Here is a 27,076-nt window from a genome sequence, read left to right as displayed (position 1 = left end):
TGCGGTGCAGGCGGAATAATGGACAGAGTGGCAGCTCTTGTAGCTGTGTAAAAAGGAGTGGAAGTTTGCATTTTGGTGGCTGTATCTTGAATTGAAGGGGGGGCTGAGGGGGAGGTAAAAGAGAGAGAGAAAGAGACTGTGTGTGTGTGTGTGTGTGTGTGTGTGTGTGTGTGTGTGTGTGTGTGTAAAGAACTGGTTTTGGGTCATCATCTTACGCTCTTTGTGATGCACATTCTAATTTAGGCAAAAGGGATGCATCTTTCAAATGCAGATCATGTTTGCATTAGAAGAGCAATGAGAACACTTGTCACTTTCAGAACATTTATGTGCTAGAAGTACTGTTAGCAGAAGAGCAGTTTAGATAAATTCAAGACTTTTTTTTGCTGATCACAAACATTAAGCTTCACACCTGAAACCCTCAACCCCCTGCTGTGCTCTAATCCTAGCACCATTCACCCTTAGAGACTCAAAGTGCTGTGCCACTGCTCTCAAACATTTGATTGCCCTTACTTTGAATGCCACCACCTGCAAAAATGCCTTTTTATTCCCTTTGAGCCTCTTGAGAAGGAAGTAAAAATGATAATTCATGACAAACATTAATTAATTGTTTACAAGATGATCTTTTCTTTTTCTAACTTCTGTTCAGCAGACATGTTGAGCTGCAAGACTCCACGCTTGATGCCAGAGCTTGTCAAGAGGTCTGCATTGTTGTTTATCACTCAGGCATAGGATAGACTGCAGGTCATTGTTTCTGCAGTTCAAGTAGGACTGTCTAGCTCTTGTTTGAAGAATGGAAGTGTCATGCATGAGTTACCCCGCATAAAAGAACTACCGGTTCTAAGAAGGAACAGGGATTTAGCTTCTAATGCAGAGTAAATAAACATTTTTCACCATCTCTCGCTCCATGTGATTTTGGAAAGGTCAAGAGGTGCCATTACAGTATTTTAAAAGCTTCAAATTATGTTTAAATAACGTATCACTAAACTCAGAGAAATCTTATCACAATTTAGGAACCTATTGTCGTACTTTTAGTTCTTGAATTCACCATCTGAGGAAGACGTATTTTGAAAGGAATGTGCCGTTGTTAGGACGGCTGAGATTACTCAAGGCTTGGACATAGCTTCTCCCCCAAGCTAAAGCATAAACCCTCCCCCCCAGCAATGATTTAACCGAGCCCTTAAATTCAAGAATTAGATCAACCAACGATGTTACAATTGTAATAACTGACAGGAGTATCCCAATGCCAGACTAAAAGAAAAAAAATACAGTCACATTTAAAATAATGCCACCAAAATATTGAAATCTGCCCAGCAAAATTTCTCTCGCAGAATTATGCTTAGGCAGGTAAAGGTGAGCAAACAGGTTTGGAAAGGAACTAAGCTGCCACGACCCATCTGAATTCATTATAAAGTGTGGTGATCAGCACCTTTACAGATCAGACCTTTTATTTACTCATATTTTTTTTAATATATATAAACATATGTTTATTTACACACATGTAAGCACACGTCTTGGAAATGTTGCTCTATTCCTCTTGAAAAAAACAATTCCAAGAACTTTAAACCACATCAAAAGTCTGGCAAAAAAAAGGTAAAGAGCGTGAAAGGTCTTACTTGTAGGAAGTGTACAGTAATACAGCTTCTCGCTGAACTCTGGTTTCCACATTCCAAATTAGGAGCCCTTAGATCACGGCTGCAAGGCTAAAAATCAATGCTATATTTTCTGAGTCAATACTAAGGGTTGCACTTAACAGACGTGGAGACTAATAAGGTATGCGGAAGGAGTAAAAGCAGTGCACAAAAAATTCAGGCCTTCGTCTTGGCGACGATCCAGCACAATGATGTTTCAACCAGATTTGAAAAAAAAATAAAAAAAAAAATCAATAACATCTGTGGTATAATGGTTAATTAAAGAAGCTCTTCAGCAAAGCTCAAGATGAGAGGCTCGGCCTGAAATTCAGACAGCTGAAGCTTGATTATCAGGAAAGAATGCTTTTTTAGCTATGAGTGGATAGGCCAAAAGCTGCAATGTGTGGAAATGGGGGAAAAATTGCTTTTATTTTAACTTTCTTTAAGTAATCAATACATGGTTTTCACCTGCATTAGGAGCTGTTCAGAGCAAAAGCCTCTTTCTATACATCTATATAAATATAATCCATTCCGTTTGGAATCTATAGATTTTAAAAACCTCAGCAAAGATAAGCAGGTTGGCTGCCTGATCTTAATTCACAAATTCTCTACTTTCCCTCCCCAGCCCCAGCCCTTGCGGCTCTGCCTTATGTACAATACCCATTTTATGGCAGATCCCTTCAGCTACACTATCTTTTGGTTTAGTTTAATTTTAAAGGCCTGAGCCTTTTTAAGACCAATCCTGAAAGAATATAATGAAAGACTGAATATTAAAGCATGATATCTGCATTAACCAGATAATTCTACTGTCAACTGTGGACAGAGGTTTCCATCTGGTAATTCCTGTGGATTGTTTTAGAGAATCTCCTGTTTAGAGATTTCACAGAAAATCTACTCTATCTCTTGGCATGTTGTTCTGAAAGTTAATTAGCATTATCATAAAACCACCTTATTCTTAGTCTGAATTTTTTCCTACCTACTTGTGTCTTGGTCTGCAAAGTTCAAGAGCCCTGGGCTATCAGAAATCATTTCTCTGTAGAAATTACAGACCATAGTCATGCCTGGTCTTCATCTTCTTCTGGTAAACTGGAAAAGATGGTACCTCTTTACACTCTTACATCAGACAGGCTTTCTTAATGTAGACCGATTTCACAGATTTGTTTTTTGTAACTCCTTTCAACCACAGGCTCTTTTTCAAGGGCAAATAGATGAAAAAAAAAAACAAACCTCTTCTTTCAGTAGCAATGTCACTAATGCTTAACATCAGGGCTCCACCTTCTACTTAGATTTTTCCCCATTGATCCATCCAAAAACTTCCCAGCTGCAAACTCCCTCACTAAGAGCTCAATTATTTTAGCTCCAAAAATATATGTCCCTTCCTTAAAAACAAGAGCAACATTCCTCCTTCCAGAGGGTAAAAATATCTTGTATTTGGTTATGTTATAACAAAACCTGTTAGGGTACAGGTCTGCAAATATAACAACTCTTTCATTCTGCAATGCTAAGCAAAACATCTCCCACATATTACAACTATTAGCAACATCATTTTCTATTTTTCAGGAAATTCCAAAATGTGATTCAAACAGAGCGCAAAATTTTTTAAATTTATCCAACAGATGAATTTTCAGGCAGAAAAAAATGTTTGGGGAAAAATTATTTATCTAAATAATTTAAACATTTAATTCAAATTGTTATGTTAAACTAATGTTGTGTCTATTTATGCATTGCTTTTTAAAATGCACATAAAATTAACTATCAAGACCTGTTCAAAAATGTTTTAAAAAGTTGTTCCAACACTAGCACAGTGTTTCCTTTCTCTTTGCTGGGTGCAATCTCTCAAAAGCATTACTTTCTCCAGTCTTTACAAATCTAAGGGAAGCAACACCACTCATTAAAAAGATTATAATAAATGAGTTTAATTCATATTAATGAGAATCTAAGAAAGCAGGTCTTTCTTTTTGAATTTTAAGGCACAATGTAAGAGTAGAAATAAAATCAGTAGTTCAGAATTTTCAGGGCAAGGCTTCCCAAAACAATCAGGATCAATTTACTTGCACATCCATTTAAATCAATGTTAGCTTTATGGCTGTTTTCAAAGGGAGCAGACCGAAGTCAAGAGAGAGTGCAAAGTAAAATCCTGCCCCCTCAAACTTTCTGTCAGAATTCTTCAGATTCCTCTGGAGTTCAAGTGGAATTTTCCTCAGCAAACAGCATACCCAGTGCAAAGATCTTTTATGTCATCAGCACTGAAGAAATGAAAACATCAGCAAGTACATATTTGGAAATATAACTGCATTCACAGTCAAGACCAAAGGAGACAAATATAATTTAAAAATGGCTGCACCTGATTTACTCCATGTAAGATGATGTCCATTGGTGCATTTTGTTGTATGTGCCAAACTTACTTTAGCATGCAAATTTTTCCTGCATTAAGTTTTATTTTATATCCATATATGACATCTAAAAACCACATAAAAACCACTTCTTCTTGGACAAGAAGTTCCCCATTCCCTCAAGACATATTGCAAAGCATCACATTAACTGTTCTCTGCCATGACAACAAGCTCATGCCAGCACTGGACCAATTCCAATTGCCCTGTCTCACACAAGGTGAGAAGAGCACTGGCAAAGCCTCCTTGTTCTCCCACAACATCCAGAAGAGCCAGGCACTCCATTAATAAAATAGTTCTGCCTTGTACACCTCCTCACACGAATTGACAGCTCTTCAATCTACAGCAGCCCCCAGTGAGATCCCTTGCAAGGGTCCTCTGAACAGGCAGTCTGCCAAGAGATGACACGCTGAAACGGTGTCATTTTTAAACCCAGCTTTAATAATGATCTGACATTCAGCTAGGTCCATCAGCCCTACTTCCCACAGTTCCATTTAGGTAATCAAGTAGTTCATTATTATTTGGCATGTGTCATGCATATTCATTGTTCCAGGCAGAATTCCTCCCAAAAAGGAGCAGGGCTTTCAGCCAGATGAATGGTGGCTGTTATGGCTGTAAGCACAGGCAGTGGGGCTAGCACTGGGCTAAGGATTTGAGGCAGTCACATTGGCCTTGGTCTTGCCAACAGCACTCTCAGGATCATCCAGAAGGCCCAGGAGCCAGATATCCAGCTGAGAAACTGAGTCAGCATGAAGTTTGTATGTCATCCACACTGACTGAAGCATGTCAATAGACAACCTGGAACATCCCTGACCTTTGTGGACTCTCCTACAGCATCTCAACATGAAGTTGCCTTTTCCCTCCTTTCTCTCGGAAGGTATCTGACTGTGGCAGTGGCATATCATTGGTCTACTGAGTACACAGAAAGCCTCATCTCTCTGTCACCTTGTAGGAGCCTCTGTGAATCTGAATCCCATAAATGCCTTTCCTGTGATTTGACATCTACGTCCGGCCCAAAACTTAATCAAAGATAACCTTTGTAAATCTTGTCCTCTACAATCAGAATATTTTTCCATTTTCCCTTAAACTTGTTCTCTCATGGAGGTTTCTGAAATCCACTGGGCATGCAGACTCCAGGGGTAGGATGTACAAAACCTTGGACATGAGACCTGTGTCTGTCCTGTTGGTCTAAACACAGGACTGATATGATTTGGATCTGGTCACAGCACCAGGTTAAACACATGCAGACTTTGCATGGCATTGCTTCCAAATCAAGCTTGAGCAAACAGACCATAACCATGCTTCAAATCTGCTCAACTGTGATGCCCAGGAGTACAGAAGAAAGCTGAACTGTATCTAAACCATAACTCCTGCAGTTACTTCAGACCACTGAGACCAAACAGGAGCTTGCAGAATGTTCTTACATCCCTAGGAACCTTAAAAAGACCAATGATATTCTTAACATATGTCTGGGTAAGATACTGAGATAAGGGAAATTGCTTAAGTGCCAGCTTTAATGTATTAAGTAGTAAGATTTCTAGTAACTTGTTTAATTTGGGTTTTTTTTTCATCCCTGTCTCTCCTAGAAGGTCAGTTCACAATGTGAAGTGGCAATCTTTGAAACATGGGGAACATACATACTAGAAAACAAGCAGACCCCCAGTGTAATTCACATACTTTAGCCCACAAAAGAGACACCAAAGGTATCCTTGAGTTGTCACAGAATTGGGACAGTGATGTAGAAATGTGAAGCCCTGTATTTAATGCTTAACTTCTCTGAGACCAAAGGGTAACTACAAATGTGCACTGCAGTGGTTGACCCGGCCTTCAGGCAGAGATTGCTCTCCTCTACTTGCCTTGGTCCGAGCAGAGACAGACTTGTGTTTTCTCTTCCTTCTTTAAGCTGAAGATGCCATGATAGATCTTTGTATCAAAAGAGGAAACCACTGGCATGGGATGATCATGAAATTCCAGTGTGTTATTGGTTTGACTTTTTTTCCCCGTATGCTTAGGGCAGGTGTGCCAGAGGAACTCTTCTGACTAGAATTAACGAAAGTGATAAATTTAAATTATACTCTGCAGTTCAGCCTCTGAAGTCTAACCAACAAAACATGATTCAGTGTGAGATACTCCCACACTGCTTCAAAGACGCACACATTGATATGAACACACTTCTGCAAAGTCTGTGAAGCAACAGAGCAGCTGGCAAAATCAAGAATTAACAAACTGCATTCCAAAAGAGCTCTTGCTCAACAGCCTCTCCTTCAAAGTACTAAGAGCCACATGCCACACTGATAAAGTATACCTATTTCTTCCTCTTGTTTTTTTTACTTCTGTTTTGAATTCTGCAAGTTTTCATGCTTCGGTGTTTTGGAGAACATTGTATAGACTGTAGTGAAAAAATGACAGGTAAAAGCTGATAGAGGTGATAGAGTTTAAATAAGGTCTACCTGAGTCAGAATAGCAGTCAAGTAATGGATCTCTTTATAGAAATGAATCCAAAAGGTAGAAGTTTCAGTTTAGGGAATGTTTGATTCATCTGTGCACTGATTCATATATCCAGATTGATGAGGTTGCCCCCCCACCACAGAAGAAACACAGCCAGAGGCAGACCTCTGCTATCTTTGCAGAAATTCAGTCTTTTGACTTCTGGGAGTTACTCTGGGTTTACAATTAAATAAATGAGAGCAGAATCTAGCCCATGAAACCAAAAACTCAGCTGCTATCAGGCAGAGTCTTAGAATTCACTATTAATATCAGCACTGAGAGCTATTCTGATTACAATTGCAAAAGAATATTTTATATCCACTTTTACTATCTTATTCAAATACAGGAAATGAGTCAATCTCCAGTGAACAGAAAAACCAGTCAGAAGAATTGAAGAGTCATATTATTCAGCATCCAGCTTTGAAGTGAAGGAAAGCAAAACTGATTCCTGCAAATAGTCTGCAAGTGGAACTGTTAACACATTGCAAAAGGTCATACCCACAGACTCTCAATACAGTGGTTTCAGTTGTTCTCTTCAAAGCACACACAGTCATGTGGATACCCTACTTCACTAAATACCAAATGAGAGCAAAAACTACTGAACAAAAAATGTCTATCAAAGTCTTCCTGAAGTAGTTCACTGTGAAGTAACTTGGATGAAGAAAAGTGAGGCTGATACATGCAATTTGTGCCACTTAAGCATTTTTGTCCTATGCTAACCATAGTTCTAAATTTGAAACTTTTGAGTACTAGTATGTTTTGTATAGTTTCCACTTAAAGATGTGTTTTCTGTAATAAACAGCTAGACCAAATACACTTGTTTCTCACTATAAACAAAGTGTTAAAAATAGAAACCAATCACTTGTCCTTCCTTGGTGTTAAGGCTTGAGCTGGCTTTGCTCTGGGAACTCAGACTCTTTTTTTTAGTGGCCTATTACAGACAGGGCTCAAAAAAAGAGGCACCAGCTAGTTCTACTTTTGTCCCTTATTTTTCATTGAAAGCATGTGCCTTCTAATGCTTTTAAGAGGTTCAGATCTTAATATCTACATTATGTGCTACCTTTAATGAATGGAGCAGTGAAGCCATGGAGGTAAAAACAGATTAAGGGCAGGCTGTACAAGACTATCCAGGATTTTGGACAGGAATGTGGGTGCTTGGTATGCCACATGCTTGTAGTGCCATCCACAGCAGAGTTTAAACCAGCTGAGATACTTTTATGGAACAGCCACAGCATTAAATGGAGGGGATACAGGAGCCAGGAAATGACAAAGGAAGTCCAAGGAATCATCAGGAAATAACTTTAGTGAGGTTCTAGCTGAGGAGCCAGGAACTGTGAAGAGGAGCTCTTCCTCTGGGTCTGGATTCAGAAATTGCCACAGCAAGGAAAAAACAAAGTTGCCTTTCCTGATCATTTGCCATTTTATTTTCTTACAATGACTACCTTGGAGATTGCCCGGGGAGTCAAGTACCTTTCCTGTCCTCTAAAAAAGCACTGTTCTTGCTCACTGGACTTAGAAGAGCCATGCTGCCATCTCCCCTCCAGCCAGGCACAGGAACGCTGCTTCGTGAGTGAGAGTGATGGTGCAGTAGAGCCTGGGGGTCTGGAGCAAGGGCAAGCACAAAGTTGTGAACTTCCCATTGGAAAGAGGGGACAAGACTTAAAGGGTGGTCTTTATAAGGGAGAATTTAAAGTTAGAGATATTCCATAATGGATAGGAATACTATTTCTAACATATAATTTCATATATTTTAAAGCACTGTTGTAGGTTACTTTGAGACACTTCAGAAATCCTTTGAAGAAGAAAAAGCTTGAATTATAAACTTGGATGATTCCTCCTAAACGTCAGTGTTGCAGTTATTGTGGGGTGTGTCTGGGTCCCTTCTGTAGCTCTCACAAATATTTTACATTTAACAGGAGGAAGATTTAAAAATAACTGACAAATCAAATGAATAGAAATCATCAACAATGTGTCTTGAACAACCCCGGTAGGTAAACTATAAAATCATTTAGTATGTTAATTGTGTTCAAATGACATCTCAAACTCCACTTACTGAAGTCTGCTTTGCCTCAACAAACCCAGGTTACCCAGGGTCATGTTAACTACAGAGCTCTGGTGCCTGAAGTCATTGTATGGTGGGTGAGACATACGTCTCCCTTATTCGCTTTTTTTTCTTTCCATTTTCTTGTTCAGGCTTTGGGTATTTTTAAATTAATGGACGATAAAAGCAGGCTGTGCTTTCCTGGTCCATGGGAAGAGAGAAGCCCAAACAAGCATAGGGCAGTTGCAGCTCTTCAGAAAAAATAGGATCATGATTCACCAGGAGAGGGGAAAAGGACAGAGGGCACAGAGCAGACTACAGCAGCGAGCATGTACATCCTCGTTACCCTCTGGAACCACAGGGCAGACTGTGGCTGTGGGATGGAGATGGTGGGGAACCTGTGCCTTACCCCTTCAAAACAGTGATACTGCAGAAGGGCTGAGACTCAAATGCCTTCGTCTGGGGGCTGGGCAGGAACTTTGCAGTTCTGTCTCCAGGAGCCTTCACTTAGCCTCCACAGAGACATTCAGGAAGTTGAATTAACTGAAGAGAAAGGTTTAAAGAAAATGCATTAAGCTACATCAAACCCTTCTCTGCTCTTGTCTGTTTTAGTAGCAAAGAAATGTTTTCAGTTCTTTTTCCATTAAACTTAGATTATCCAATAAAAAATATTGCTTCTTCCTTAAAACCTTCCCTGCCTTATTCACTTCAGCCCTAAGACTCCTTTGTTTGTTAATGAATTAGCTCCAGTGCACCTGTATCAAGGCAATGACACAAAAATTCACTTTATAACAAAATAGGAATATATCATTAACCTAACAGACAAGGATTTTGAATCATATAACTGCTTGGCTAAATTAAACCCTAGCTTGTAACAGAATTTAATAGCTCATGGATTAGCTATTGCATAAAGCTGAACCCACAAACTGTGTTGCAGCTGAATTAAGACAAACGTGACCTGACACACAGGGTGGTGTGTCAGTGGTCTCTGGGTCTGGAGAAGGGGGTTGCTTTTATGCAGCAGCCCATCCTTCTGTATATGAGGGATCCTCAGGGCAGCATGTGTTCACCCACACAGTTGGAGGGGTTCAGATCTTTTGCAGCAAACAACTGATGGGTTGCACACATGGTCTCAGCACTGCTCGGCTCCCTGAGTTACCTGTCTTTCATCTGTTTATGTCACTGCCCTATTGTCAAAGACTTTTTTGTTTGTTGATTATTAGTTTATGTGGGGAGGTGAAGGAAATGCATCTCTGGTTTAATAACATTTCTGAGTCTTGGTTTAAGCATGTCCTCTTTAGTTATGACTTCCCTTTGAAGGTAAATTATATCTTTTCCAATTTTAATTAACAGTTCATGAGTGGATAAGCTAAATAGCCATTTAGAACTATGGAAATGTAATTGCTCCACCATCTGGTCAGCTGTAATATTTTATGATGACTATATGAAGAAACAATATTATATTTTTACTACCACTGTAAACCACCATGATGCTTTTAGAGCACAGTTGTGCTGATCTGGATCCTGCCCCAAGGCCATCCTTGGATTAGAAGACCAGCTTCCTGGATGTCATGGCTAATGGCCAGGTAAAGTATTATTTATACTTCACTTATTTTGAAGTAAATGCTTACAGATGCTTTGCTTTAGCTTTGACCTTTGTTATCAGGAACACTGAATGAGCCATATGATGTTTTAATTTTTTCATATGCAATTCTGATTACTGCACAGTTATGCTGAGTGAAGGTAAAGGAGTTACCGTTCCAAGACCAACATGATATTCTTTGTATTTACTCTGCTACTTCAAAGGGAAGAAAGAAAAATGTCATTACCATAACAATGTGGAGTTCATGTATCACAACTATAATAGAACTCTATTAACTTGCTGGCTACTGAGTCTTGGCAATTTAAATGTAGCAACACAATTTTGCTGCAAATGTCTGGTCACAGAGGCCATTTCTTAGATGCTGTTGTGGTAAGGGTCTACGGCACTGGAAATGTATTTTCTATTTCTGAAAGGAAGGACAATGGTGAGAAAAACAGGAAAATGATCTGCAGAAATGGGCTATTTTCTTTTAAGTTGATGACTGGAAAATATGTAGATCTTAATAATAAGGGTGCAAACCTCAGATACAGCTTTGGCAGATTTAAAACTTTGATGAGGTCTTAGATAAGGACAAATAGTGAAGAGGTGCTGTGTGAAGAGGTACTGTATGAAGAAATTTATATGGCCAAAATTCTGTGAAAGTCTGTAGGAATTTTGCCTCTGACTTGCAGGAATCCAGACTTCATTCTATACTGGAAAGACCTCAACAATATTCAACTTAAACCCAGGTTGTTATAGGGAAGTGTAGTGAGACACATTAACTAGAACACCAGACACAGTAACAGGATCAACAGAGGGCTCATATCTGTGAACAAATTGCTAATGAGACATGTATGTGACCTAGACAAGTTGTCAAACAAATCATTCACATAAAGAGTCAAGATATTGCACTCTGCAATGTCATTAAATTTTATGTAGTGAGAAGTAACACAAAGAAAATATCCAACACGGAGTCTGGGGGAATGAACTCAACTTGTGAACTTCCATTCAAGGTTTGCTTACTAGCACAGAGAGGATTTTGCTTGTGATTTGCATGAATACAGGACTGATTCTCTTGCCCATCTGAGGAAAGAATTAGCACTTTCAGAACGTTTAATTTTTTGTCAGCACTAACAGAAATATCAGATTTTACTGAAGTGTTATGGAACTGCGTCCTGAGCCTCCCATGAAACATGACCCTGCTCAAACAACTGGGAGTGATAAAGAACAAGAGGCCCGTGGTTATCTAGGCTCCTAATGGCCATGCCTGGGTTAGCATTTGGGTTTGGAGGAGCCTTGAGGTTTTGAGGCCAGTCATGCCCCCTTACCGTGTGTCGGTTCAGACCACAGGACGGTTTTGGTGCACGCTGGCTGGATTCCCTCCCTTAGCACATCCATGCTCACTCAGAGCTTCCTGTCACTGCTAGGGTTTGGTTTTGTCTCCCCCCATTTCAGACTTTTTTCAGGATCTTTTTCCTTTCGTGAGCAGTGCAGTCCTATGCCACAGCTGGGATCAGTTCCAGGGCTGTGCACTAGAGGGCAATTACAGTCGTACATTCGCACTGCTTCATTACAATAATATTCTTGCAGTAATGCAGAATATGCTGATGCAGATATCCTCAATTACCTGCAGGATCCTGATGACTACAAATCATTCTCTGCAGGCTAGCAAATGGTACTTTTTAGCTGTCTCCATTGTATAAGATGGCTTTGCATTTTGAAAATTACCTGAATATCTTATTTTTATCCACCTAGGAGATGAGTCTCCTTAAATAATCCCATTTTCCATTGATATCCATTTAGATATTACTTCTTTATCTATCTTTTTTAACTCCAATTTAAGAATACAGTGACTATATGTCTCTATAGCCAGATACTGGAAAACAATTCAGAGTTAAAATCACTCTTTTGTTATGTGAGATTTTATTTAAGGTTTTATACCTTTTGGAGAGAAATATTCCCCGTTCTGCACTGAATAAAGAGATATCTTCTGTAAGAGCCTGATTTAAAACCCTTGTTCTCAGTGCATTTTGTTATTTAGTTCAATAAAAACAGAGGAAACTCCAAATTTTGCCTGTTGTTGCCAAGACATTAACCAATTGTTAGATTCTACAAAAAGAAGGGGGGGAGGGGTTGTTTTGTTTGTTTTGGTTGGTTGGTTTGTTTTATTCCTTCAGACAATGACCACATACTGCTTAGAAGGAGTTTGTATGTCACCTGGTTTGTGGTGACACTGACTCACTCCTTCCTGGCGTTATTAGCCACGGCAGCGTGCAGGCAGGTGTGATGGGAGTATCTTTAATGTCGGTCAGGAGAATGAGCACCTGTCTGTGAGAGAGAAGCAAAAGGGCCTGACAAAAAACTTTGTGAGATCTCAATGAAAAGTCTGTCTGAGAACAATTCTTGTGAATTACTAGAGACTTAGGTAAATGACAGCTGCTGGAGCTGAAGGAGGAGGCAATTGCTAATGGCAGAAAAACAGCAATAATGCAGTTTTCCAAGATTTGGTCAAGCAGAAATCATGTGAGCTTTTAGTGAGGCAGTGAGGACTGAAGATGGATTAGAAGATCTTGGATGAACTAAGAGGGAAGAAAGCAGTTTCTGCTCTGCTTTTTCAAGTAAAGCCCTATAATGTCTAAAACAACCAAGATCTGTTCCAGAATCACTGGACCCATGTTTCCCTCAAAAAAACAAAGACAGCAGATTTACAGCTGTGGCCATCACATATACACACTTCACTGGAATTAGGACTAGAACTGAAATAACTGCTGGCCAAAATCTTTATCTCATATACCTCTTTCCACCTGAAGATGTGAGCTAGGCTTTTCCTTACTCAAGGCCCAGCCTACCTGCTGAGCTTCTCCTACCAGAAACTCACCAAGCCTGGAGACTCACACCATGGTCCTGGGGACCACAGCATCACCCTCGTGACTTGAGCTGATCCTTTTTATGGTGCAATATTTACTTGGTGCTGCTGAAAGAAATCTCAGGACTGTCTTCTGCTCTGACTTTTAACTCCCCCACAGCTCAGAGCTCACCTCTGCTGGTCCAGCAACACCCCTCTAGGGAGCCCACTCCTCTGTTCAGAGCAGCTGTTAGAGGAACCAATCCTGCTGCTGTCTTTTCAAGGAAGTGTGCAACTTGCTGCCTCTAGTCCCTGGGGGAACAACTGTTTCTGTTGGTACTACTCTGTCTGAGCTGGAAATCACCCACCTTCTCCCTTTATACTTAGAGGGGAAAAAAAAAATAGTCTGTATAAAGTTTCTGGCCTTATTCTTACTGTTGTGTTTCAATCATTTCTCAGATTCAGGGTTGATTTGTTTGCCAGCTTTCCTTGTGCTACTTAAGACTATTGTCTTGTCTTTTCTCCAGAAAGTTTATTCACTTCTAGATACAACTCAAAACTTTGAAACTGTTGTTGTGCTGCTTTTCTGCAATCCATTCATAACAGAGGTGTCTCAGCTGTTTACACAGAACAAAATCCTTAGGTAAGGCTGTCTTGGATTTTATTTCAGCTAGATGTCTGGGTCAGGCTGCAAGGAACATGGTTTTATTTATGGGCACGTTAGTTACAAGAGGCTCAGTGGAAAGAAAAGTGAGGAGCCTTGAACAAGGAAGAGAAGATGGGTGATCAGGACAGGACAAGGAGAAAATGTAAGAGTGGCATAACGTTAAAAAACCCAAACAACCAAATACTGAAAATGCAATGCAAATTCAACCAACTATCCATGGATGAACAGAGACTTATACTTTGCTCCAGATGTCTGCAAATACCCTTGCCAGCTGCAGTTTGTTGAGTTCTCCCTGCATTTTTGTCATAATAATGGAAATAGCATGGGACAGTACAAAAGAAGAAAATCCTCCCTGGGTCATTATGCTGTCAGTGGAGGACAGAGAACAGAGAGGAATAGAGTGGGGAGAAGAAAGACCTTTGCTGTTCTCCAAGTAGCTCTGGGTACAGACTGCTCTCTTGCTAAAACTGTACTAGGGCATAAAAATAACCTTGAACATCTTGTGGTGAAGGCTAATACATTAATTCCTAAAGATTATTAGAGTAATATTAATATGGATGGGAAAGTCAAACATCATAAGACCAGAAATGCAACTGAGATCAGAATATGGCTACTATATGGAAAGAATAAACACAAGAAGCAGGAAGGAAAAATTCAAGTGAAAGAATAAATATACTGTGTAAACATAACTATTTGTTTCACTAACACACCTATCAACCTTCTATTTCTAACTTAAACCAAATGTTTCTCCTTGAGTTCAAAAAAGTTCTCAGTTATCATGATTTCTAAATACCAGGGAAAGAGAAATTAAAATAAATTAGATCTTTGAACCCCACAAGCCTCCACAGCAATTTAAAGATTACACTCTGCTAAAAAAAACCCCACTTTGTTAAAAATGCTCAGTAAAATCAGATGTGATGAAGAAGCATGTTCAGAAAACCTCTATTTATTATATATGAAAGAGAAAGCAAACATTTTCATTATTTTGACGTAATGGGAAGACCAAAGTCAGGGTTTTACTCAGTGTTTTCCTATCAAAATGTTCTCTGTTCTAAAGAATAAAAAGGGAAGAACAAATAAAGAAAAGAGAATGAGGTTCAAAGTAACATCTGCATGGTCCCCAAACGAAACTATTATTTTACCTTAGGTTTCGCCTAGGATAACTGTGTAGAAACTGGGAACAAAAGCAGCTTGAATAATGAAGAAAGTATCTAGAAATGTTTAGAATATAATTTTCTATCTTAGCAGGTGGAAGAATTCAAAGAACTGAATGTGTTCAAGGAAGGTACACCAGATAACCTTCTTCCCAGACTACTGAAAGGACTGACAAGAAATTTTGAACACTATAGAAAGGAGTTAAAATAAAAAACTATCAAGTCAGAGAGGGATTGTGTGACTAAAAAAGAGCAAGCATAACCCCTGCATCCAAAACAGAAAAAAAAAAGCCCTGGGCTAGAACAGACCAGTACTAGCCTGACCTCAGTAGCATGAAAAGGCTTCCAGTGTACTTTAAAGGAAGCAAATACCACATTTCAAGGTGCATAAATGATATACCCTCTTTTTTTTTTTTTTTTTTTTTTTTCACTTTGGAGCACCCTGTTGGGTTGTGTACATGTGAAAGCAATAAAAGTGCTTGTTTACTTGAAGTAAATAGGCAACTCAGGTCCAAAAGACAGGCTTCTGTAATAAACATCCTCTTTATACCCTGCCGGGGATATTCCTTCCTCATTCCTTATTTCTGTCTTTGCCAGACTCTGGCCCCTCTTCCGGTATTGGTGTCTTCGACTCAGGACCTCCCCTCCCCTCCTCTCTTCTTTTGCTTACAAAAGCATTTGATACTGTGTTTTCACATATATTAACTGACATATTACTTGGTGGGATTGGGTTACCTGGGCACCACTGTTGAAACACAACAAATTAAAAAGTTGATGGATGTCTGATATATGGGTCATACCTATGAAAAAACAATAATTAGATGTATAAAATTTAAACACATTTGAAAACACAACTATATTAAAAATAGGCCATGCCTTCTATTTTTAGTAAGAATATTTTCTGTGTAGAACAAGTGGATAAAGTAAAAATGCGACTGCATTATTCAAAAAGCTTCTGGGCTGGCTGCACATTATTGACAAAATTCCTCCAGAAATAGCCTTTCAAGCATTACATGTAATTTTTCCTTTAATGATGTGTGAAGTCCAAAGTATCAATAATGCCCTGCAGAGCTAATAAAATTATTTTTTGGCACAAGTGGCACACAGAACCAGCACACCTGCAAAGCCCACTGTCTCCCCACTCCCTTCTTCACTGGGACTGTCAGGGAAACAGGAGACCAGACCAGGGAGTGGTTCCACCTCAAGAGCAGATGTATTACAGTGTTAGCCCCCCACACTCAGCATCAGCACGGCTGCAGCCACCTCTATCAGCTCCTGATTTATCTTTTGCTTTCTCAGGGGTTTGCAAGGGGACCCTAAGTCTGGTTTGCTCCTTCTGCATGCCTTCAATTCTCATATTTATGAGACCTCTCTTATTCTTCTGATTTGATATATCAGCACATATTTTCATGTTCTCTTTAAATTTTGTTACCACCAAACACATCTTGGGGACTTCTCTGAGCCACCCATCTCCTGAGCAGGCACCTTCCTCTACTTTTACAGTTCTGTTAAAGATTTAGATTTTTAAATTAAATAGGCCACCCTAAGCATATACCAGCCTGTTCAAGTTACCTCAGAGACCATGCACAGACAGATGGAGGCTTTGCTGTCCCATTTCTAGTGGAAAGAAGTACACTTCCCTATGATGTATCTTCTTTCTGTGCCTCCCCTCATGGGTGCCTGAAGATATTTAATGGGATGGAGAGTCTGAAGAAGAGCAAGGAGGCATTTTTCTTCCATGAAAAGAAGAAAAATGAAAGGAGAAAATAAGAAAAACCCCAGATCCTCTAGTGTTTAGCACTCAATAGGCAAGCAGGAGAAAGCCAGGTGCAGAGACAACAATACAGGTGTAAGAGGAGGGGACAGATCCAAGGTCAACAGGATGCCAAGGCAAGCATGCTAGCTTGCTGTACAACCCTGATGATGGCCCCAGCCTTGTTCTAGCATCCTGTGGATTAATGTGTCCTCTATCCCCAGTCTCCAGCCTAGGTATGGCTGACCTGAATTTGTCTTCAACATAATCTCTTAATCTCTGCAGTTTCCCCCTTTCTATCTTACTCCTGAAGTTTCTGCTAAGATTTACCACTATCACCCAGATTTATTCTAATCTCTCCAACACCCCACTCAATTTAATCTAAATGGTGTCCAGCAAACAATCTAACCTAATTTGCCTCTGTCCCTCTTTGTAGCACAGATATCTACAGCTCCAAGATGATCATGTATGATGGGCTCTAATGCTTTTATGTTGAGAGATGAACTCATTGCTGGTTTGGGAACTTTACTTCCAAAAAGCCTGAGCTCAGCTGTACTGAAAGCCTTTTTGTTGGTATGGTAAGTTTTAGATACCTGCACAAAGGAGATGGTCAGCATGAGTGTCTGAATAAAATGCAGTCATCTCAGGGGGCAAGAAGCAAAGGGTTTTTTACAGGTACAAAACAAGAAGCATATGGGGTTAAAGATCTCTATGGAGCTATCTCTAGCTGAGTACCGAGTTCTGATGTGAAGTTGATGCTTGGAATCTGGTGGGCAAATGGGAGAGTGGAATTTAGGGAGAGAACAGCAGAGTAGTAGAAGTTAGCAGCCTAAAATCTCTTGTACTGCTAACATAAGGAGATGATGCCAGTGTGCAATGACCACTGCATGGAAAACACTGCTCAGCTTTGCTGTTAGCTTGTATTCAAACCCCAGTTTGTTGTGCTGTGTGTGGCCCATGGCTGGCATGCAGCAATCTCTCCATCTTATGTGGGGGAGGACCAGTAATGAACACTGATGGCTGTGCCAAGCAAAGATTTGCAGCTGGTAGGAGAACCCCTGGCCTTTGTTTTTGCAATGGCTGAAGGCCTCTTTATACAATCAATCAAGTTCAAAGGGCTTCAAGCAAGGGCAAGGGTTTACCTAAGCATTTTTACATAGTTATTTTAACTATGCAATAAAATAACTAAGAATTCCATACGATATCTAAAGTTGGCTGCAAGATTTCCTCAGGAGCCATCAAGGGCGTGAAAGAAGGCATGACAGAGTATAGAGGCTGTTTTGGCTAAAGCAGTGAGTAGTATAGAAAGGACTGGCCAAATGACTCAGCTCTACAATGCCTTTATCAGATAAACCACCTAGAAACATCCAGGGTTTTGTGGTCACTGCTGTTTTCAAACTGTCAAAATGCCTCCTGGCTATCCCCAAATTCTTCAGCATTTTAATACAGCAGCTTCTCTTCTCCATCCCTGTCCCTAAAATGTACAAATTGTTCTGAACAGTAGAAATCACAGACTCATTTTTCAGCAACAGCAGCAAAAGTTGTCTTCACCCCTCTCCTATAAAGAAAATACCAGAACTTCTGCCATGTAATTGGGAGCTTATAATAGGAGGCTATTAGCACAATGCTAAATTTGGGGTATTTCAGAGAAGTATATGGTTATGTCAGTCACTTGATTTGTGGCACATGTACAGTTGCAGTTCAGGTTTCCCTGGAATTGGAAGAGAGGTCTGCACAAAATTCCATGATAAATTTTAGAGTGATTACTAATATGCAGAAGGGGTTGGCTTAAAAACAACAAGCCATGACTTCTAATCAATGCTTGTCATGTGTCCAGTTTTCTAAAATTGAAGTGGAAGGTGAGGCTGGTTATTCATAACACAATCCAGTCTTATTTATTTACACCTGTGCATTTGAAAATCCAAGTTTACATTTTTAAAGCCAAATAAAGTTGCCTTGTGACACTCATATTGTATCTATTACATATTTCACTTCAAAACCTCATCTCTCCTAAAGCCTCTTCAGGGTGCTTGAAGTAGCACAGCAAAAGAAAAGGAATTTTCAGTTTAACTAGAGCACTGACATTCTGTTACACAATTCGATCTTGTCTATTTACCAGCTCTTAAAAAACAGAAGACACTAAACAAAACAAAACAAAAAAATAATGCTGAATGCATCCAGCCAGCAGTGCCATAGGTGTCTGAATGCATCTGTAGCTTCCCTCTCACTCATCAGTGTAATTGTTGTCATGTTATTCCATTTTTTGATTAGGCTGGTCCGCCAAGCTCCCAGCTTTTCCTGGCCAAACGTTCTTCTGCTGGTTGTCATGGTGACTGCATTGTTAGCAGGGAGAAAGGCTCTGTTGTCTGCCATTGTTCTGTTGTGCTTTAGGTAATGCACAAGGCATCACAAGTGAAGTGGATGGACCTTTTTTGCTCAGCATCATTGCCGAGTATTGAAAATCTCACATAAAAAAGGAGCAAATAGGCCCTGACCAAAGAAATAACCAACTTCTTTTTTTGCTTTCCTTTTTTTTTTTTTTTAAAGAAAGCATGCATTATTATAAAGAGGTAAAACAGCACTGGCGGTTAACTGAATAATTGAAGAAAATGCTATAGAAATTATGTTTATTAGAAGAACAATTGCCATGATTTGGATGTTACTATACAAGAGTAACCATTTGGCAATTTAGCTTGAATATAGTTTTTAAATATTCGTTTCTCCAGCCTGCAATGTCATTTAACCTCAGATTCCATTTAGCTAAAAACACTACACCCTAGGAGTTGAAAACAATAATTTGTTTTTTAAAATTTAATCCATGATAGTTACTTTTTAAGTAAGCTACCACACTTTATTACATTTTATTACATTTTATACCAATATCAGAGTATGTAATCACTGATTTTCCTTTTTTCCCCACAAAATGAGGTTTTACTCCAATTTTAATTCAACTTTCTGAAAAAAAATATTAAAACAACAGGCACTATTTACAGCTTTGACTTCCACAATCAGATAGTTTCTTTAAGAGACAGAAAAATTAGAAGAAAAGCCCAGAGAAAGTTCTTCAAAGAGCCTTATTTAAATGGATTTCCAGACAAGATCTTGCCTTTATACTGTGATTAATTAACACCTTTTCAACAGCAATTTACACATTAAACATGGAAAGCAAATCTAATGCAAATCCCAACTGCCTTAAGACAATCAATAGTATATGGTTTGTGAGTCTGATTTTCAGCCTCTGTTCAAATTCATCTGTTGATCCCATTAAGAGAAATCAGCAGGGTACCAGCATTTCTCTCCCATCATTCCAGGGGGAAAAAGCACCTTCGAGCAGAACCTGTCACTGGATGTCACCAAAGTCCCATGAATTTACAGGAAAAACAGCACTAGTTTATCAGAAACACTCAAGAGTCTTAGAGAAGGCAAGTGAAAATAAGTGTGACGGCCAACCCAGTTTACCTGTAAAGCTGGCAAGGCCAGAACCTGCACTCAAGCAGCCATGGATGTGCTCACTGTCTCTAGTGGAGCCACTGAGGTTCACATGCTGTGGCTTTCACCTGCCCAATACTTCACACACCTGGAGTGATGAGAGGTTTTCAACTGCTGGCACAGGCAGCTGAAAAAGTGCCCAGAGAGGCTTAATTAGGGTTGTAATTCATATTGACAAACATTTTTCCCCTTCAAGTTTGTAAAGTGAGAATGACATTTTTCCTTTTCTTCCTTATTTAGTGAGATTCTTTTCCAGACCATTTTTTGAGCCCAGCAGACTGGAGCCATTCCATACCCCATGTGCCTCCTGTATTGGGGACTGCTGGTGGGATGCACAGCACCTGAAAGAAGTTTTTGCCTCCCAGGTGCTCAGCTCATCAATGTGTCATACTGGGAATCTAAAAAGAAATGGTAGGAGATGCAGATTTCCTTGCAGGGGAATCAATACAAACAGATATTCCAAGGAGTAGCTCTCTGACTAATGCCACAATAATGGAGGCAAAAATGAAAAAAAAAAAATATTAGCCATGAATATTAAATTTTTTAATAACTACTATATGTCCCAGGAAAATGATTTGTCCTTTAGGAAGAAAAGGTTGTCATATAATGAAGTTTGTCTGCTTTAAACCTCAAGAGTGGGGATTCCAGAAGGACAAAATTACTTGGGCATCTATGCCACAATGACTTCTCATAAGTACTACCTCCCCAGATCCCTTGTCATTTCTAGTTTTCTAACAAATTACTTTTTAAAGCTAGAGAAATTGTCAGTCCTCATATGAGTTGCCAAGGAACATCAAAGTACAGTGACTCTTACTTTGAGTTTGCTGTGGACTCCAGCTGGCCCCAGCACCTGCAATTCTGCTGTCCTCACTCCTCTGCTCTGGGGTGCTCTGGACATATGCCCAGGGACACACATACAAACACCTCTGAGACTGGGTAGTAAATCAGGATTTATCATGCTTGCATAAAGGTACACAGATTATTTACTTGCACAGCAGAGGCAGGTCTGCACACAGCCTCACATCAGCTAATGCCAGCCTCATCTATGGCAGAGGTATAATTCCTACTAAATTCCTAATTCTCTTTTAGTTCTATGAAATTACTATATAGCCCAGTTCATTTTACCCTTATTAAATGCAGGAGAGCTTTTCCATAAGGGACAGCTTCAGAAACACTAATATAGGACAATTGCTGTTTTTTGGAGAGCTCTATTGCAAGTGTATTGCCTTCTCAGCTGGAAAGGATGATTACTGATGTCTGAAAAAGGTACTTACAGCTTAGTACACAGTAAACATGTATTCTGTTTTTCTTTTGCTTTGTTAAACAATATAATACATAGCAAAAATCTACAGAAAAAGCAATCAAAACAGACACACTTTAAGAATTCCGATGCTTCTTAATTTGTACTTCATTCTTTCTGTCAGCATTTCCACCCGCATTCATCACTGAATATTCATTCCTGTTTCTGTCTTCGGGGTGAGTGTGGCAGCAGCCCAGCAGAGTCACACAGGTATTTCCGTGAAACGGGTGACAAGGCATCCCTCCCCCATTACTGTTGCATCGCAGGAGGGTCCCCAGCCCCTCTCTGGTTTGGGAGAGCTGAGCTCCCCACCAACCCCCTTTCCCCTGCCTGATGCGCTGAGAGCTCCCCCTCCTGTTACAGCCAATCTTAACTGCAGTCGACAGATTAATATTATTACCTCATTTTAATTAATTCCTCTCCTCAATTCAAAAAAGCACATCTGGTGCTTTTCAGAGCTAGACAAAGCTTCTTTCCTCCCATCCTCTCCTGAACATCAATTAATAACTTGGCAACAAAAAGAAAAGAAGGGTTTGTTCTCTGTACCTAACAGTCACAAGTGACAGAAAGAAAGAAAAGGGACTTGCTCTAGACAGAGGTCAAGGGAAATGACAGAATTGCCAAATCTTCTGTGTTTCTGCAACTCAGCAGAGCTTATTAGTGACACAGCTACTGTGGCTGTGCAGTTTTCAGACCAGGATTGTCTCACATCTCTTCAACTTGAAGTGCACGAGAAATGATGTGTAACTCGTCTCACCCATTCAGGCAGGTGGTTAACCATTCGCTCCCAGGCAACTGCTCAAGCCCAAAGGTGATTTCAGACCTTAATGACAACATTTCAACTCTCAAATCCACAGTTCAATTTATGAATAGAAGTGATTCCCCTTCCAGAATTTCTCAAATCTGTAAAATCTCCTAATACCAGTAGAAGACACACAGCATCCTGAGCCCGTAGTTCTACATGGCTCTGTGCCTTGCAAGCAAAACACAGTGACCATTGGCACAGAAGACAGTGAGGATGAAAACCAATTCCCAGTTCTCCAGAGCAGGAGGAGCTCTCTGACCGGAGAGATGAAAATAAGAGATGTTGCTAGTAAAAAAAAAAACAAAAACAAAAACAAAAAAAACCCGTGTGAGTTTGGCATAAAAAAGGGCAAAAGATTTTTACAACCGTTTGTGCAACATTAAGAGACACAGGACTAAACTCTGACTTTGGGTATGTCCTCACTGTCCCATGGTCTCCCACAAGAGCAGATCTGCATGCAGGGAGACATCAAGCCCAGAGGGATGGGACAGTTGAGCCCAGGCTGTGCCCATCTGGCTGGCAGGGTGGGTTGACCAGCATGGGCCATGCACTGCATGGGCAACCACTGCTGCTCTGCAGGTAGGAGGGCTGGTGGCTATCAAAGCCTGTTCACCTCAAAGTCACCACTGGACACACATTCAAACACAGTTCGACAGTTGCCCCTAAATTTTGTGACTATTTCCTGTTTTCTGGCCTGACCTCCAGAAAGATACTGATGCCAGAAAAAGCACATGAAACTTTCCAGGATGATAAACATCCATGATAAGTAAGGAGAAATGTCACTGAATCAAAACCAAATGTCAGATAGAAATTAAAGGAATAATTTATTAGCTTTTCAAAAGGGAACTGGTGTCATTTTGTTCTGTTTTTGTCTACATGCAACTCCAGAATCTCAGTTCTTCAGTTCTCATGGTAGAGACAGGCTTTGAACTGACTGTCCAAACTGGCTTCCTTCTTTTAAACTCAGCGTTATTGCTAACTCAGTCATTGAGCTTTGTGACTTGTTTGGGAGCATGGCTTTCCCTTGGAATTTCTTTTTGTTGATGCCTTTATCCCAGCTTTGTAGCAGCTACTTTCTTCCTTTCTTCCTCCTTTTTATTTTATCTCCTTTTTTTCCCCCCTCAGAGACATTTAGTGTGGATCACTCTCACCTGATTTCAGTTCTTCTTGGGAACCCATTTTTTAAATGCCCAAATACCTTGTGGCTACTATTTAAGGTGCTAGTATGTTAATAGTTATATGTTTTAAAAATCAAAATAGGCATGAAAACGAGATAAAAACTGTATTATGCATAGTTTATATGAAACACAAACGTCTTTTGTATCAGATGGGAAAATGTCTTCTCACAGGTTGGAATTTTATTAGACACGAGGTGAATTTCATTACAACTAAAAAAAATCCAGTAAAAATGGGGGGGAAATAGCTAGCTGCTGATAAATACAGATTTAAAAAATGCAAAACTCAATTCAACTGTACCAAAATGTAAGATTCAGCATATTAGCAGTATGCCCACGCTTAAAACGGGCTTTAAAATCTCTATTTTATTTTTAAAATAGAACTGACTGTCACACAAAACAATATAAGAGAAGGAGCTGTGTTAGCTAATCTGCTGTAATCCTTTCAAATCTCTGAAAGAACAACAAGCGCTTGATAAGCAGGGTCAGGCTGGGGCAGGATTTTGATAGGAGACATCTAAGGAATGTCTAGGTGCTTCAGGAAGAGGATGTGGGTGATTTAGCAAGATGGCTAAATCAGCAAGCTTTCTCCCACTTCAGTAAGGAGTAAAGGGAGCAGACCATGTGCTGCGGACAGAGCAGCCTTTTGGGGGAGACAGGTGTAATACAAGAAATCCCATTCGAGGTACTATTTTATCAGGCAGTGGTTTTAACAGACAGCAGCTCAGGTAAGTACATTTTACCTTGTTGACTGATGGAAAAACTGTTTCCCACATCCAGTCCTAAAATTTGCAGGGTGTTGTCAGGTGCTGTTAAGCCATGCCATAAACCATGCTGTTTACCCATTGTCTCAAGCCACTTCTCTTACACACTTTGTACATGTTAAAAATGTGTTTCTGCAAAGTGCTTATAAATTGCAGGAATGCCAGCTGCACCCGTTACAGCTATGACCCATATCAGTTCTAGTGTTGGTTTTAAGAGCTGATTATAGGTATAATCACTGAAAAACAGATGATATGAAATACCAGTAAGTATTTTTAATTAATTCCCCACAAAGTTCTCATCTGAACCAGAAAAATAAATAAGGTAGAATTATTTCAGAAGTACATACCTTGCACTTCTGAAATTATACAGGCTGTGCTGGCAAAAACAACTGCTCTCCAAGAAAATATTTGATTGAAAAGTCAGTATCTGTGACTTACTGAAAGAAATGCAGCAGTTTCAATGAAAAGGGTAAAAACCTCTCAGACCTCATTTTAGGCTTTCTTGTTTCCACTGAGCATATTTTAAGACTAATCAACCTTATAAAAGGTACCACTGTTAATCTACTGTTTGTCTTCATCTTCACTGCAGCTGCTTAGTAGATAGAGAGCAAATAAAACCAGAATTAAGGTCATTCCATTTAAATCCTTCAGAGTGGAAGACAAAGACTAAATTATTGCTGAGCATTACATGAAGGAAAGCCCAGGATAAGATACATAATGTTTATTATTTGCCAGACCCATAGCAGTACTGCATTTACATATTTGTGAAGGGATTACATTAACATTTTATGAGATTAACTGGGGTAGCATGGGGAGATTCTCTGATATAATGTCCACACAAATTAAAAGTACAGACTGTATGTGGTACCTATGTGTAGCGAGAAATAACCCAAACTTTCCAGCTACTAATCAGTTGTAAAGCACGTGTAAACACATTTTTTCACATTAAAAATGTAAAGAACTTTATTGCATTTCATCATGTACAACAGATTTGAATCACACAGGATCATTAATGTAAAAACCTTAATGGATCATTTTGTTTTCCTTCATTAGACACCTTAAAATCATACTTTCATATTTTTAAGGCAGAAGGAGCAATAGCACAAAAGATCACTTTTATGCTAATAATAAGAAATCATTTCACAGTAGTCAAATATGACTAAAAAACCCACAAGCTTTTTCTTCAAATTAGGAAATATTCCCTGGAAGCTAGTCTATAAATAATACATAGTAGGGTTTAGTGTAATCTTTAGTATGAGAACATGCTTTCTTTAGAGCCAACACTAACAGCACTTCAAGAAGGAAATGCTGTGTGAAGAGAGGATCTTGCCGCTCGCTCGCACTTTAAAATCAAGCACATAGGCTCCAGAATATCACCAGCCCCCAGGAGCCTGACGGCTACAAGGTATGAGTCAGCTCCACCACTCTGACCTCTCAAGTGGCGAGAGGAATGTCCTGGTTTGGTTCCCTGTGCTGGCTCAAGCTTCCCACACTCAGCCTGTGGGAGGCTCACTCAACACCGAGGCTGGACAGAAATCAAATATTAGCAGTAGGTATCCACGAAGGAAAAAAAGAGAAGGGGAGCATTTCAGGTGCTTGAAAAGGACCTCTGCCCACATGTGATGCGGGTGGGGGGTGAGCTGCTCAGAGTGTTGTGATCTGCCCTGGGGAATGCTGTGTGCTCCAGTGAGAGGGGTAGCCACTTACACCAAAACAAAATTTGGATCCTTCTTTTTTCAAGCAACAGTTTTCATAGGAGATAAGTCTCAAACACCAAATCACTGCAGATTTACAGACAGCCTCAAAAAAATCCTCTTTTCCCCCATCCATCCCTCCCTCCTTTCTCCTCACTATACACAAGATTTTTTGGCCTATCCTATTTCTTGTGGTCTCCCAAAACTCCTTCACCCCTTCAAGCTGAGTAGTGAGTGAAGATCCTTTAACCACAGCCATGCATTGGCTGTGTCTGGGTTCTGTGAGAGGTGGCAGCAAGCTGGTGAAGGGTGACCCAGACCAGGGACACGACCCCCCAGATGACCAAGCCACAAGGACTCACTGCGTCTACATGTCACACAAGTGATTCCTTCAGCTTGTTAGGAGCCAGCAAACCTTTGTGAGGGAGTTTGGTCCCAGTCCCTCAGATATCGTAGCAGCACACTGAGTCAACTGGACCATGCTCTTTTGGTTACACCCCTTCTTCTAACAATTCACCAACATATGTTTAATTTTATGTGGCTCTCCTATATCAGTATGGGCTTCTATATCAGTAACAGGATGAATTACCAAAGCAAATGAAAAGCTGTTGGGTCATAAATCTTTCAAGTGTCAATCACTGGCAACAGTGGAATTTCTAGGAATATCCACAAACAGAAGATTCAGGCTGAGGCAAGATTAACAGTATTTTCTTCCTCCCTTTTTAAGGAGTACAAAACGAAAAACACTGCTTTATGTTCTACTCCTCTCTGTAGAGTATGCCTGTTTGCATTGGGAAACCTAACCTGTGTCTGCATTCCCCATCCAAAACACTCTTCATTTATCCATTTAGGACATACATAGCTTTAGTGTACTAGTGCTAAGGACTTTCACTAAGGAAATAACAGTTATATACAGTCAGCTATTGGGTATAATAATACTGAAGATAACAGTCATTACTAGAGCCACTGAAAAAACACATAAAAATTCTAAAACTGTCAGAGGTGACATCTGCAAATAATGTCACTTGCATTCTTACATCTCTGAAACGTCTTGAAACACACAAAAATGTCACTAATATAATTCACCACAGAAATGTTACAAAGGATGACAAGGATGACAGGGCTATATAAAAAAATTGCTAGAAATACTTAATATAAGGAAATATTTTTCTTTATGTGTATATACAAAAGGAAAAAAAAGATTCTGAGTCACATGCTGACATGCTGAAAGCACTCTGAATTTACTCTAGTGCAAAAAGAACCCCAAGCCCCCAAACACACATTATTTTTTTAGAAATCTTA

The 27,076-nt window shown here is 39.8% G+C and overlaps 1 long non-coding RNA gene across 1 annotated transcript; it reads right to left on the bottom strand.

The window, feature by feature from the left end:
- Nucleotides 1–7,947: 7,947 nt before the first annotated feature.
- Nucleotides 7,948–20,060, bottom strand: LOC138110952 (uncharacterized). The gene is made up of 3 exons (XR_011151181.1): nt 20,007–20,060; nt 8,956–9,089; nt 7,948–8,107 (listed from the first exon to the last, which is right to left on the bottom strand). It is a non-coding gene; the product is annotated as an uncharacterized lncRNA (long non-coding RNA).
- Nucleotides 20,061–27,076: the final 7,016 nt, after the last annotated feature.

Source organism: Aphelocoma coerulescens, chromosome 5 (assembly GCF_041296385.1).
Source record: "Aphelocoma coerulescens isolate FSJ_1873_10779 chromosome 5, UR_Acoe_1.0, whole genome shotgun sequence".
Classification (NCBI taxonomy): Eukaryota; Metazoa; Chordata; class Aves; order Passeriformes; family Corvidae; genus Aphelocoma; species Aphelocoma coerulescens.
Note: the sequence above shows the minus strand (reverse complement) of the source record. Positions and strands in the feature narration are given on the sequence as shown.